This window comes from Meriones unguiculatus, chromosome 14 (assembly GCF_030254825.1).
Source record: "Meriones unguiculatus strain TT.TT164.6M chromosome 14, Bangor_MerUng_6.1, whole genome shotgun sequence".
Taxonomy (NCBI): Eukaryota; Metazoa; Chordata; class Mammalia; order Rodentia; family Muridae; genus Meriones; species Meriones unguiculatus.
Window position 1 is genome coordinate 68325222 of NC_083361.1, and position 14698 is coordinate 68339919.

Here is a 14698-nt window from a genome sequence, read left to right on the forward strand (position 1 = left end):
TTCCCCTTTATTGGACATGCCTGCAGTCCCCTTTCTAGTAATAGTGATAATTTTCGGCTAGCTTTTATAGGAAAAGATTTTTTTATTTGCCTATTTTTTTTTTTAGGGCCAGAATTCGTTGGTGGATTTTCCCCAGACTCTCCGTGAACCAACCAGTCATCTGTCACTTTGCATTGCTGCCACAATGTCTTATGTGTCCTGTCCTAGGGTATGGACCTAGAGAGAATCCTAGTAGCCTGGTGATAACTTGTGCTCTTGTGTCTGCTTTTCCTTCTGAGAAAATCCTTCAAGCCTAGTAGTATAGCACCTTTCTTCTTAAATGAGCAACCACGGAGAATGGCTTTTCTATTTGTGTTCTTTGGTAGAAAGCAGGAAGGACAATTTTGAAGTCGGCATATGTAAAACTGTAAATGTCAGTTTCTGGATGGCCTCAGCAATGCAGCGTCAGGCCTTAATGGTCTTGACAGGTAATAGTACTGTACTTACATGCCTGATGAGGAAACTGAGGCCCAGGTTTGGCTGGTATTATGCCCAAAGTCACAGTGCCCCTACGGGAACTGGGAAGGAAGACAAGATGGATGTGTGCTAACACTATGCTTATATCAAACCAATTAACCGGGGCATGGTTTTGGCACGGAGAATGGAGACCGTGACCTTGCATTTAAACATGGGCTCAGCCCATGCATGAGCTACAGGCCCAGTCTGCTCATTTGATCTGCATAGTAGCTTTCAGCGGTCAGAACTAGTGGAAGGTTTTTGTTACTGTTGTTTGAAGAATCATTTATTCATGTCAGGCGGTGGCCGTGTACACCTTTAATCCCAGCACTTGGGAGGCAGGCAGAGATCTCTATAAATTTGAGGCCAGCCTGGTCAACAGAGCAAGTTCCAGGATAGCCAAGGCTACACAGAGAAGCCCTGTCTTGAAAAACAAAACACAATTTATTATTTGTTTTGTTTTGTATGTATGAATGTTTTGCCTGCATGTGTGTCTGTGTGCCATGTGTGTGCCTGGTGTCCAGGGAGGCCAGAATTGAGTTTCAGGTGCCCTCAAACTGGAGTTACAGAAGGTTTCAAACCACCGTATGCTCAGCTGGAAATCAAGCCCGCATCCTTTGGAAGAACAGCCAGTGCTCTTAACCACTGAGCCATCTCTCCACACCCTATTTGCTTGTTTTTGACAGTTAGGTCTTAAGTAGGCTAGGCTGGTCTTGATTTTACTATGTAGTTGAGGATGGCCTTGAACTACTGCTCTTGGGTGCTCCTTCTGACCTGAGATTACAGGCATGGCTGGACAACACCCTTGGTTTCTAGGGTGCCAGAGATTGAAGCCCGGGCTTCCTGACATTCTGGGTAAGTACTCGACCAACTTTGCCTTGTCTCTAGTTCCAAGAATCAGACAAAGCTTAAATGCCTTGCCCAAGGTCAGGGGACTAAGGTTTTCTGGTTCCAGGGTTTATTATATTTCCATTTCCTTGCACTGCATGACCTTTGGACTGGTCATCTAAGTGGTTTGTAGCTCCATTTTCTAATCTGTAAAATGGGGGTGATCATGACACCTTTCTCGGGTTTGTTGTGAGGCTTCAGAAAATGACCAGCTTGACCGCATCAGTGGACGGCTCTGGTCGGTATTGTTGAAATTATATCATGAGACCTCCCACAGGGTCATGAGACCATTCCTTGAGAACCAGATCCCGTGGGAGCCCCTTTGCCGGCCCAGCTGCTCCTAAGACTCAGCGCAGGTGCCTGGGAAAAGTTTACAGTGGAATCAAGGGAACAAAGACTGCAGGTGCTCAGACAGGCAATGTTTGGCTGGCTGGAGGCCAGTTTCCTCCTCCATCACGTTGCTCGTGGCTGCCCAGGTTCAGGGAATTTACCCTTCTTCCGCATCCCTGCCTCTGCCAACTCAGGGTTGAGAGCTGAACTTGGTGACAGGACGGGACCCAGCTTGGACTCTGTTCTTCCTTTCTGGAGCTCAGCACCAGGATCAGTGTCATGGGCTGAAGCAGGAAGTCCTGGGGCGCTAGGAGGAACCCTTGCAGGTTCTCCTTCCTGCTCTGTGGCCTTGTAAACCCTCTGAGGATTGGCCTTTGGAGGTAGAGACTAGGGCTTTGAGGCTGGGATCAAAGATGGCGCTTGAATGCCAGCTGGAGAATAGAGCAACAGGGTGCCCCAGCGCTAGCCAGCCAGGCTCTCTATGGCTTGGGTTTCCTACTGTTTAGTTTAGCTTTTTTTTTGAAGGGGAGTTGGGGGGTGGGGGGTGTTCGTGGTTAATGCCTGTGCCAGGCTTGCAAATTCTCTTGTGACCTGAACAAAGCCTCCAGAAAAGGAAACTTCAGTCCCAGTGGAGGGTGATCTTTGTGGAGCACAAACTAGATCAAGTTTGAAAGGTCCTTCAGGCCTGCCACAAGCCTGCTCCCTGCCCCCACCCCTGGCCCCGCCCCGCCCCGCCCCGCCCCATGGGCTGCCAGCCAGGCGCCTGCAACAGGATCATGTGGTCAGAGGTTGTTGCCCTGGGACTTTTTAACTCGCTGTCCCCTTCTCTGAGAACACTTGGCGCCCCAGGTCTTCCTGTGGCTGTCCTTCTCGCTCAGGTGCTCAGGGGTGTCTTCGGGTGTTACCTCTTTTATTTATTTATTTTTGGTTTTTTTGAGACAGGGTTTTTCTGTGTAGTCCTGGCTGTCCTGGAACTCACTCTGTAAACCATGCTGGCCTCAAACTCAGAGATCTGCCTGCCTCTGTGTTCCCGAGTGCTGGGATTACAGGCGTGCAGCAGCAAAGTCACCCTTCTCACCGTATCGCGCTTGCAGAAGGCGTCGGGGCTTTGCGCATGCTCAACAGTTGCTGTCAGTTGTTGAACTGTCTCCAAAGCCCAGCTAGCCTTCTAGGTGCTGCCTGCCCTCTCCCGGGAATCCCATCTCCTCAAGGCCCTTTCCTTTATTTTCTCAGGTGTCCCGGGCAGCGCAGGTACCCGGAGTGCTTGCAGGATCCTGTAGTCTCCACCCGGAACCCAGTTTCCTGCTGATGCTCTTAGCTCCTCTGCTCTGGGCAGGAGCTTTGCGGGTGTGAACCTGGGGAGATTTCCAAATCACTTTCACACGAGGTGCCTCATCAGTGCCTCACGGCAGCTCTGTTAGACAGGTAGGGCAGGATCATAAACCCATTTCACACACGAGAAGATGGAGGCGCCCAGAGGATTGTAGAACTTGCCCAAGACCACTGGCCTCAGGTAACCAAGGGTCAAGGGTTAGGAAGCCATTCCCAAGACATCAAGCCAGGCATGCCAATAACTGAAGAGGAGTAATCCGCACATTAAGGCCATTTTCCATCGTCGCTGTACAGAACCGATGTATTTAGAATTACTTTAAGAAAGGTAAGTAATCTTGCCTGAACTTTTCTGAGCTAAAACGGTTTTTTATTTAAAAAAAAAAAATCAAAAGGGGGAAAAAAGCAGCCTTAAGGGTGTGAGGAGAGACTGCCTCCAAGACTTCTCTGGACACCAGAATATAGAGTATTTGTTCATCCTGTCACAAACTTGAACTTATCTCTAGATAACCTAGAACACCTGATTCAATGTAAACACAGGGGGGACTGTGTGAGCTCCGAACTCAGGAGGCCAAAGCAGAAAGATCATGAGCTCAAGGCCAGCACAGACCACACAAAGAGCCCTGTCTCAAAACCAAAGTAAAAGCAAAACCCTTAGAGACGCTGTTTTCACCAGGGGTTGGAGGAACAAAATTCTCTTTGCTTGACTTTTTTTTTTTGAAAGAGTTTCTCTGTGGAGCCCTGGCTGTCCTGCAACTCCCTCTGTAGGCCAGGCTGGCCTCAAACTCAGAGAGATCCACCTGCCTCAGCCTCCCAAGTGCTGGGATTAAAGGCCGGCACCACCACAACCCAGCAACTTTTGTTGATTCTTAATCTAGACACACCAGAGAGAGCCCAGCAGCAGCAGCTAGGAGTTGAGGAAGAGAGAAAAAGGCACAGTTGCAGCTGTGAATGACAAGTCACACCTTTAGTTCCAGTGCTTGGCGGTCCGAAACAGGCGGATTGTTGTGGGTTTTAGTAGGCTACATTTAAATTTAATCCAGCCTGGACTGCAGAGTGAAGCCCTGTCTCAAAACAAAGCTGGGTACAGTGGTACACACCTGTAATGCCAGCCCTCAGGGAGGCAGAGGCAGGTGGATTTCTGGGTTTGAGACCAGCATGGTCTGGTCTGCAATGTGTCTCAAAAAACAAACAGAAAAGCAAACAAGAAACAAAGTTATAGTATGTGAGTTAGATCAGATTTTCTCCTGGCGGCAGGAGGTCAGGTCCTCAGCTTTGGTTGGGCATAGGGAACTCCTGATGACTTCATCAATGGTGTCATTGCTGACCGAGCTATTCTTTCTTCCTTTTATTTGTTTATTTATTTAATTTTACTTCATGTGCATTAGTATGAAGGTGTCAGATCCTTTGGAATTGAGATTACAGACAGTTGTGAGCTGCCATTGTGGGTGCTGGGAATTGAACCTGGGTCCATTCTGGAAGAGCAGACAGTGCTCCTAACCACTGAGCGGTCTCTCCATCCCCGCAAATGGCTCTTTCAATTGCCTTTCTCCCTGCCTAGTATCCTTTCTCATTAAGTAAATAGTTGTTGTACTATGTACAGGTTCGGCATAGATGCATCCACAATTGCTCTGTTCTTTTTACTGTTGGGACAGGGTCTCACTGTGTAGCCCTGACTGCCCTGGAACCCAATCACAGTATATAGACCAGGTTGGCCTCAAGCTCACAGAGATCCACCTGCCTCTGCCTTTCAAACGCTGGGATTAAAGGCGAGAACCACCTAGCCAGACCCTAATAATTTTTTTTTTTAAATATTCATCTGATTGAACGTATGGAGGAGAAGCAGTAGATATAGAAGGTTGACGTGTGGACATTACCTGCAGGTAACATCCCGGGAAACTCTAAAAGTCTTGTCTTCTTCCTGGGTTGGACCATCCCAGTTTCTTTTTATTTTCTGCCCGTGAATCACAGCGCAGCGTCTGTGTAGTTAAGCTCACAGCACATACCACATACCACACAGTACTTGATGATCTCCTGCTGCATCACACAAAGCTTTAAAAAAAAAATCTTTCTGCTCTTTCAGGATTTCATGCATGCACACATGTCCTGATACATGCACACATGTCCAGATTAAATCTATTCTCCCCATTCCCTCCCCTCTGTTTGCTCCCCTGCCCCTCCACCAGTTTTCTCTTCCACTTTCATGTGCTTTGTTTTTAAGCCCTCGCACTACTACCTGTGCTGCTTGCTAGTGCATGGATGTGGGGCCATCTATAGGAATTCGAGTAGCTTCCTTTTTTTGTTGCTTGTTTGTTTTGATTTGTTTTTTTGAGACAGGGTTTCTCTGTGTAACGCCAGCTGTCCTGGAACTCAGTTTGTAGACCAGCGATCCCTGCCCCTGCTTCCCCAGTGCTGGGATTAAAGGCGTGTGCCGCTGCCACCACCACCCAGCTTGAGTAGCCCCTTTAGAATCACATCCCCAAAGAAAACTGACTCTCCTCTGAAACAGCTTTCACGGCCTATAGCGACTCCACTAGGTTGGGGCTTCATGATCCCCTCACTTTTTCATATTAGACTTTTGGCCGATTTGATCTTTCACAGGTCTTAAGCATATAGTCATGACCACTGTGAGTTCATGGGTACAACGGCCTTGTTGTGTTTAGCAAATACTGTTTCGCTACAGATGTCCGCCATGTCTGGCTCTTAGAATCTTTCTGGCCCCTCTTCTTCAAGGAGCCTTAAGGTTTGGAGGTAGGGATGTAATCATGTTTTTGTTTTAATCCCAAGTGTGGGATATGGGACTGCCTTAGTTTTTTCAGAGCTGATAACAGCCTCTTGAGGCTCAAAGAAGGGTGCAGTCTTTGTCAGCTGGAGATAGTTTAACTGAGGACTCTGAGAGGATATAAATACCAGAGCTCTGAGAGAGAAACAGAGGCTTTGAAAGAACACTTTGAAGGACACTCTCTGAGAGAAAGAAAGAGAGAAAGATTTCAAGGAACTGGACAGAGGAGGAAAAAGGCTGGTTGTTCATCTTGCTGCATTTGCTGTTTGCTGTTACTGGACTGCTAGATATCCTGACGACTGAAGTTGGTATTTTCCCAAACTCGAGAACCCTAACCAGTGGGAAGGAAGTCTAAAGAGCTCTACCTGGCCTAGGCCTGTTAACCTTCTTTCTTTCCTACCTAGAGTCAGGGGGTTGGGAAGAAGGTAGAGGCATAAGGAACCCCAAATAAAATAGAGTTTAAAAACTAGTGCTAACACACTCCAGGGTCCATTCTCTCCTTCTCTGCCCACTGACCAGCTTCCCAGCTTCGGATCTCCACATTAATCCCCATTTACTGTGAATTTCATCTTTCCTGTCACACCCAGTTTTGACTTCTATTTAGCTGTACACGCACGAGGCTGAGAGGTGCAGGGACTTGCCCACACAGGAAAATGATAGAATCGGGTCTAGAAACTCAGTCGGTCTGACTCCAAGCAGGATTTTTTTTCCCCCATCATGCTTATCTGCATGTGAATTCATCCAGCTGCGTGGAAGATGGAGCTCTTCATGGCTAAATTGCTAAAAGCACAACACCATCTTTAGGCACCTTTATTAAGCTCGTTAAAGGCTAATTAGGTCCCTTCATTGACTTCTTCTCCATCTTGCAGCAGAAAGGGAGGAGGCAAGAGGCTCCTGCTGAACCCACATAATGAACTAGAGGGCAGTTCCTCCAAAGGAAACCAGAAACCACACATAGAGTAATAACTCTGTAAATGTGTGTGTACTGCGTGAAGGTTCCTGTGAAGAGTCTATAGGTGTGTACTCCAAAATGCCAAAGCTGGTGTCTTTGGGCATGCTCTTGTGGATGACCTTTTCACTCTGTTTCTGGAGACAAGAGTTTTACTCTGTAGCTTAGGCTGCCCTGGAACCCTTGGCAATCCTTCTTGCCAGGGTCTAGGTGCGGAGGTTATAGGTGTGAGTCAGCATTACTGACTCTTTATTTCTTTTTTTGAGACAGCAGCTCACTTCATAGCATAGGCTTGCCTTGACCTTTGTTTAAATCCCTTTGCCTCATCCTTCCTAGTTCTGGGATTATAGACATGTACCATGAAGCCTGTCACCTTCCTCTGTCCTTCTTAAGTGTCCTTAACTGCTGAGCCATCTCCCCAGCCCGGTACTCTCTTTACACTTCTTGATAATTTGTGAAGTCTGTTTTATTTTACTTCTTCATTTATTTTTGTGAGGCTGGCTTTGAACCCAGCCTCCTGTATGCTCAGGCAAGTGTTCTACCGCTGAGCCAGAAACCCCAGTCCCTGAACCTTATTGTAGAGGGAGAAAACTCTTCCTTCATAATCAGAAGAAAATCATAAAGGCATTTCACTCTGAAAACAAATAAAAAAACAAACAAACAAAAAAGAGCCACTGGAGATTTCAAAAAGGAAATGGAGGGGAGCCTCAGATGGAAGTGACTGCTGTCAGTCGAGTTGCCTTAGGCTGGATGCCAGTGGGATCTGTGGCCACTGAGGAACTGCCTGTGTGGGAAGGTCAAGGTCTACTCGGGTTAGGTAACAAAGAGCGAGGAATGCGGACTCTTGGAACAGCTTTCAGTTTTCTTACGATCTGAATGGTTCTATGGAGAGACCTGGCAAAGGTTGTTCTTTGACCCCCCCACACTAGATTAATTGAATATAATAATCTTTAAAAAAGATCTGAGTGAGTAATGCCCCAAGCCTTTTCCAAGGAGTGAGTGCTGGCTGTGGAAGAAAACAAACCGAGAAGTGAAATGACTTGTTACGGATAATTGTGATGAGTCAGAAGTCGTTCAGAGCCTTGGAGTTTCCACAGCCTTAACTTATCTCTTGAGCTTGTGAGTCAGGGCCAGTCAGCAGGGGGTGTGCCCAAGCCCCCACCCTGCTCCCTCAGCGGCTGTGCCCCTGGCCCTCGTGAAAGTTCAGCAGACCCACCCACAGGCCACCTCATCCATGATTGGGAAGGGTCGGCATGCTTGGCTTATTCATCCATTACCGGAGACTTGGACTGACCTCTTGAGTGCTGACGTTGGACCGGAAATGTCAGCTATAAACCACAAAAGGGGAAATGAACAGCTGAACTTTCTTTACTGTTGATGTACACCTGTAGCTTAGGTAGAGCATGCATTTTCTGAATACCTTCTTCAAGCAGCCTGTATGTCTCTCAAGTAGGTCCATTAGAAAATATAGTAGTAGCTGGATACACACAGCTTTAATCCCAGAGAGGCAGAGGCTGGCAGACTGCTGTGAGTTCGAGCCCAGCCTGTTCTACTTAGTGTTGTAGGTGATGATTAATATTTACTATTGATATATCATATGGTAAAGCTGTACTAATCCTAAACAGCTGTATAACCAAATCACCACACAGAGACTGGGTTTATTTAGTTAACCTAGAACACAATGCTGGGCAATGATTACTCCCTCTTAAACCTCCAAGCCCTCATAGTTCACTCTTTTCCTGCCCTCTGGCTCCTCCCCTCTCCCACCTACTCCTTCTCTATTGCCCAACATTGTGTCTGGTTGTTTTGTTTTGAATGTTTACACAAAGTTGAGACAGGTGATGCTTAGAATAAGTATCACAAATCAATATCCAGATTGAAACCAGAGAGTGGGGGAGGGGGAGAACTCATCATTTGAATGAACAAGGGTAAGGTGTATACGTTCCAAAAGAACATTTTACCAACAACTTACCAAACTCCAGGCTAGCCAAGGCTATGTCGTTAGACCCCGTCTCAAAACAACAACAAAGAAAAACCACTGTCGTATGTTTAAAGAGAAGACATACAGCCATTACAACAGCATGAAGTGGTTGGGGTTAAGCTCCACGACAGACATTTGCCTAGAAAGGTTGTGGGCTTGGTCTTCAGCACTGGGGAGAAAGGAAAAGAATTTACATAAAACTTATGTAAAGGGACAGAGAAAATTATCACTTTTAAGAATAAAAGGGGGCTGGGGGCTTAGCTCACTCGGTAGACTGCTTGTCTGGCAAGACCCAGCACCAAATAAAACAGGCATGGTGACACATAACTGTAATTCTACCACTTAAAAGGTGGAGGCTGGAGAGTCAGAAAAGTTCTTGGCCATCCTTGGCTATATAGGGAGTTCAAGGCTGCTCTGGAATTAAAAAAAAAATCCCTGATCAGGGCAGTGGAGAGTGAATAATATATGACTGTCTCTTATTACTTTTTTCTTTCTTTTCTTCTTTCTTCTTTTTTGTTTTTTGTTTGTTTGTTTTTTTCAAGACAGTGTTTCTCTATATAGCCTTGGCTGTCCTGGAACTCACTCTGAAGACTGAGCTGGCCTCAGACTCAGAGATCTGCCTGCCTCTGCCTCCCATGTGCTGGGATTAAAGTCATGCCACCACCAGCCAACTTTCTTCTTTTCTTCTTCTTCTTCTTCTTCTTCTTCTTCTTCTTCTTCTTCTTCTTCTTCTTCTTCTTCTTCTTCCTAGACAGATTGCCCTGTCTTGTAACCTGTAATACAGCTGAGAATGACCTAAAGTTTCTGATCTTCTGACCTCCATCTCCCAAGTACTAGAATTTTAGGTGTTTACTGTAAGGACAGACTCCCTTACTTGTTACTTGTAATGGAAGTTTTGGTTTCTTTAAAAACTCAGTTACGTTCTGTAAATATGTTTTTGTTTTAATCCCAAGTGTGGGATTTTAGTTTGGGCTATAGTTTGTCCACAGCTGATAACTGCCTCCTGCAGGACATGGTCTTTGCCAGCTGGTAATGGCTCGCCTCATGCGGCACAGAGAGCTTCCCAGTCTAGGACTCTGAGGGATATAAATACGAGGAGGCCAGAAAGAGAAGGTGTAGCAGTTTGAAAACACCAGGGACTGATGGTGTGATGGCTTGGAGGAGACTGCTTGCTGCATTTGCTGCTGACAGAGATTGGTATAGCCCCCAAAAGGACCCAGCCACCCTAAACAGACAGGAGAATTCCGCCCAGTTACTCCGGAAGAGAAGCCAGTGCTCTTAACCTCTGAGCCATCTCTCCAGCCCCTTATCTTTTGACAATGAGAAAAATGTCTGCTTATAATTTTTCAAACTAAAAGTAATAGCAACCTGGCAGAGTGGCTCACACCTGTTATCTCACTTAGGAGGACTGTTAAGGCAGGAGGATCCCTGTGAGTTGAAGGCCAGTCTGTGCCACATAATGCATTCCAGGCTAGATGGGACCATAGTGTGGGACTATGTCTAATAAGCTAATTAATGAATGAATAAGCAACAACTAACAGAGTAGTTAAGTATTTAAGCTTTAAACTGTATTTTATTTGGGGTATTGACGTCTCCACCTCCCTCCCACCAACCCTTTAACCCTAGGTAAGAGAAAGATTAGCGGGGAGAGGGGACACAGACCCTTCTCTCTTCCCCCCTCCCACTTCTCACAATAAATCTCCTTCATACCCAAAACAACAGAAGCTTGAAGTTGGAAGGTGGACAAAATGGAAGGGGTCTATAGAAGGAGAGCGGTGTCTGCAGCTGAGATGGCCTGGTTAAGAGCACTGGCTGCTCTTGAAGAGGATGTGGGCTGGGCTCCCAGAACCTGCACGGTTGCTCACATCTGTCTGAGACTGCAGTTCCACGGGATCGAGGCCCACTCCCCGTCTCCACAGGCACGTGCTGACACACACACAAAGGTACGGGTAAGACACACACACATATATGTTCAATATAAATGTGTTTGGGGAGAGGTGTTTGGTTTTTGTTTGTTTGGTTGGTTTTCCAGACATTGTTTCCCTGTTTAATGGCCCTGGCTGTCCCGGAACTCACTTTGTAGACCAGGCTGGCCTCAAACTCACAGAGAGTGATGTGCCTGCTCTTGCCTCTGTCTCTGCCCCCCCAAGTGCTGAGATTAAAGGCTGCACCACCACTGACTGGCTATGGTTATTTATTATTATTATTATTATTTTATTATTGTAGGAGCAGAAAATGTTGCACGTATAGTTAACAATACTGCAAGTCACAACAGACACTAATCTTGAATCTGAGACCAGGTGTCTCAAGAGCTTGGCTGTGAGATGGTTTGCATAGCCCAAAGGGGTCATGTGTGCGGAACCAAGGCTCTAGTGTAGTCACGTGATATAGCAAGTGTAAGCGAGCGCTGCCAGGAACAGCTCAGCTCCATGATAGGCAGGAGTTGGAGTTAATTCTGTTGTCTGAGACAGGGTCCCTCTCTTAAATAGGCCTCTTTGGCCTGGAGCTCTTGCTCTAGACCGGGCCAGCTGCCAGCCTGTTACTCAAAGATCCCCCTACCTCTGCCACTCTGCTGCTGGGGGCCAACAAGCTCCCCTCTCCTCCCCCCAGGTTTTTTTTTTTTCTTGAGACAGGGTTTCACTGTGTAGCCCTGGCTACATCTACCTCCCGAATGCTGGGATTAAAGGAGTGCACTACCACAACCATCTTGCCCTCCTCCCCCATCTTTAAAGAAGTTGGTAAAAACAATTCCTTTCTACCCTAGCTGCTATTAATCCAACTGGGTAAAAATAAGACCACTACCCCAACATTTGAGCCAAATTTGAAGCAAGCTCTACTAAACATTGGCAACGACCGTGGGCATTGTCCAGGTCCATACCTGGGATTTCCACAGTATGTTGGCAAATTACATTAATCAGGGGCTTATAAAGGCCAAACCCACCGCAGTCCAATCCAGTGCAATCACATCCTGACTTACTTTCTGAGGTACATCCTACCCATAAATTTCTGCCCATGTGTGATCAAGCACACGCTGTGCAGTTGGTACAACCAGGCTTGTTTAGAGAAGGGAGAATGCATGGTTTGTTATCTGACGTAAAAAACAGTCCCCAGCTTTCCAGGAAGTTGTCTGTAGGTAGGCAAATGGGGCTTACAGGTTAGAGGAATTTTTTTGTTTCTTTGTTTGATAGATCTCTGTTTTTTTGTTGGTGGAGGTTTTGTTTGTGTTTGTTTTTGAGACAGTGTTTCTTTGTGTAGCACTGGCTGGTCTGGAACTCAGTCTGTAGACCAGAAATCTGCCTGCCTCTGCCTCCTGAGTGCTGGGTAATTAAAAGCACACACCACCCCACCTGGCTTGGGTTCTGTAGCTATCTTAAGAACAGCAATTTAAACTTAAAATACAACTTTAGCCATCCCAACGCCTTCCCCAAAGTCACACATCACACAAACCAGGGTTTCCAGGCTCCCAGGCTCTCAGGTCCTATTCCCCCGAGGATGGATTTCCTTAAGCTTCGGCAGAAAATAATACTTGAACCCCAATACTCAGGTGGCAAAAGCAGTTGGATTTCTGTGAGTTCCAGGCCAGTCTGGTTTACATAGTGAGATACTGTCTCAAAACAACACACAAACAAACAAATAAATAGGACATGGTGGCACATGCCTTTAATCCCAGCACTCAGGGAGGATCTCTGTGAGTTCCAGGCCAGCCTGGTCTACAAAGTGAGTTCAGGATAGCCAAGGGTACACAGAGAAACCCTGCCTCAAATAAATAAATAGATAGATAGATAGATAGATAGATAGATAGATAGATAGATAGATAAATGAGACAGAAAAGAAGTAACTGAACACAAAAGTTGAAACGTTTTATCTTGTTGTTTATCATGAGCTGTGGTAAACACAGCAAGCACATAAGGAAACATTTCTTTCCAGCCCCACAAATTAGGAACTGGTAATATGCTGGTTCCTGCCCTTTAAGACTTTTGTTTGTTCCCTTTGTGACAGCTTCTCAGTAACAGAAAATGGTCTTGAATTCCACCTGACCCTCCTGCATTTATATCTAAGATATGGAGACCACAGGTGAGATTAACACACCTGGCTTTGGCGTTTTTTGTTTGCTTGTTTGTTTGTTTTTCTTTTTCTTTTTTTTTTTTTCATGTATGGGGAAAATGAGAATATGGAATCAAACCCAGGGACACATATATTTTATCTCTGATCTATACCGCAAAAAGCCCACCTTTTCATCATCTCAAAGTTCATACTTATATATTTTTAAAATGAATGGATCAGAAAATACAAATGCTGTTACATACTGTTTTTTTTTTTCTTCATTTCTATTTAATACTTTCAGCAGATTCCCATGCTTTCATGTTCATATGTAGTTAGATAAACAATAGTTTGTTTAATCCTCCAAAGCTGAACATTTAGGTTGAGGTGGACAAGATGGCTCAGCAGGACCCGAGTTCCGTTTCAAAAAAACCTAGTGGAAGGGGAGAACTGATTGCTGCAGGTTGTCCTCTGACCTCACTCCCACATGCCACCAGAAACGGCCCTCTACACCCAGCATCCCACAGTCCCTTGTTCCAGGGCGGAATTGGTGCCCGGCTTTCATGCTCTGGGTCTGGATTTTTCTACGGCCTGCAGAGTTACCCCGTTCCCAGCCTCCTCTTTAAACCAACACTGTCAGAGTACAGTGCCTTCCAGCTGAAAATGTTCAGGATCTGCAAGAAGTTGCCACCCCCAGGATTCCCAGGCTCAGAGAGTTTGTGCAGTGGGGTGCCAGTCTTGTCTAGGCTGCAGGACTCAGGTTTGAGACCCAGAAAACTGTAGCCTGCTCCTGGCTATCAGGAGGGTGAGAGTGGAGGGTGTTCTTGTCCGGGCATCTGGCCTGGTGCCTGTAGAACCAGGCGAGAGAGCTGCCCACGAGGGCTGGCTGGGTGCCGGGAACTTGTCGTCTTTCTATTTAAACAGACACTGGCTGTCTGTTGAGATTCTGGAAACATCTGACCTTTTACAGAGCATCTCTAGAGCCCTCAAGTGTAGAAGGAGCTGCCTCACAGCTTTCTGTAAACGATTTAACCCTTTCCACTGAAACCCTGAGCAAGGAGAGCGAGGTGGGTGGGGAAGGGAAAGAAGTCTGTCTCCTGGAGCTACACACAGATTCCTCTGCATTTTTGGTTAGCTGGCTGCAAGAGCAGTAGCATTCAATGCAGGGATCTAGTGTGTAATTTCCTCAGATCCCCTTCTTAAGGCAGGAGGCTCCAGACAGGCAAAGGGAGCAGAGTGGCTGTGAGGAGAAGCCAGAGGCTGGTCACCTTACCAGCCAGAGACTCTACTGAGATCTGGGAGTAGGAAGCCAGGAGAAGACAAGACAGCCTGCTACACATTAAAACAGGGACAGGAAGGAGCAGGAGCGAGATGGTTCACGCCTGTAATCCCAGCCCTTGGCAGGCAGGCGGATCTCTGTGAGTTCGAGGCTAACCTGTTCTACAAAGTGAGTCCAGGACAACCAAGGCTACACAGAGAAACCCTGTCTTGAAAAAATAAAATAAAACAGGGACTGCTCCTCCGGCTGAAAGAGTGATGTACAGTTACTCCTTCACTGAATAATGTTTGGGTTATCTTTGTTGTTATGTTTCAACTTGAGACAGGCACTGATCTTGTGTTGCTTAGGCTGACCCGGAAACCATTAACCTCTTGCCGCACTGTCCAGAGTCGCGTCTGACAAATATTTACTGGGCACCTCCCATATTTCAAGCACTGTGCATGCTGCTGAGGGGTCAGTGTTGAGCAAACTGAGATAGATAAGGCTGGTGCCTTCCTGGAGTGCTTGTTGTATGGAGGAGTACACAGAATAGCCACAAACACAAGAGCAAATGATAGCGTGCAGGGGAGCAAAAAATGACTTCCCTCTACCTCCTAGGTTCCATGATGGAGCTTTAAATTAAGT

The 14698-nt window shown here is 46.4% G+C and overlaps 1 long non-coding RNA gene across 2 annotated transcripts; it reads left to right on the top strand.

Annotated features, from left to right (window-relative positions):
• The first annotated feature begins 2558 nt into the window (after positions 1-2558).
• On the top strand, positions 2559-13103 carry LOC110558669 (uncharacterized). Of its 2 annotated transcripts, XR_009585599.1 has the most exons (4): positions 2559-2591; positions 2947-3370; positions 10477-10697; positions 12754-13103. It is a non-coding gene; the product is annotated as an uncharacterized LOC110558669 (long non-coding RNA). The 2 variants fall into 2 exon arrangements; XR_002477024.2 differs by lacking the exon at positions 12754-13103 and having other exon boundaries at positions 10477-10950.
• Positions 13104-14698: the final 1595 nt, after the last annotated feature.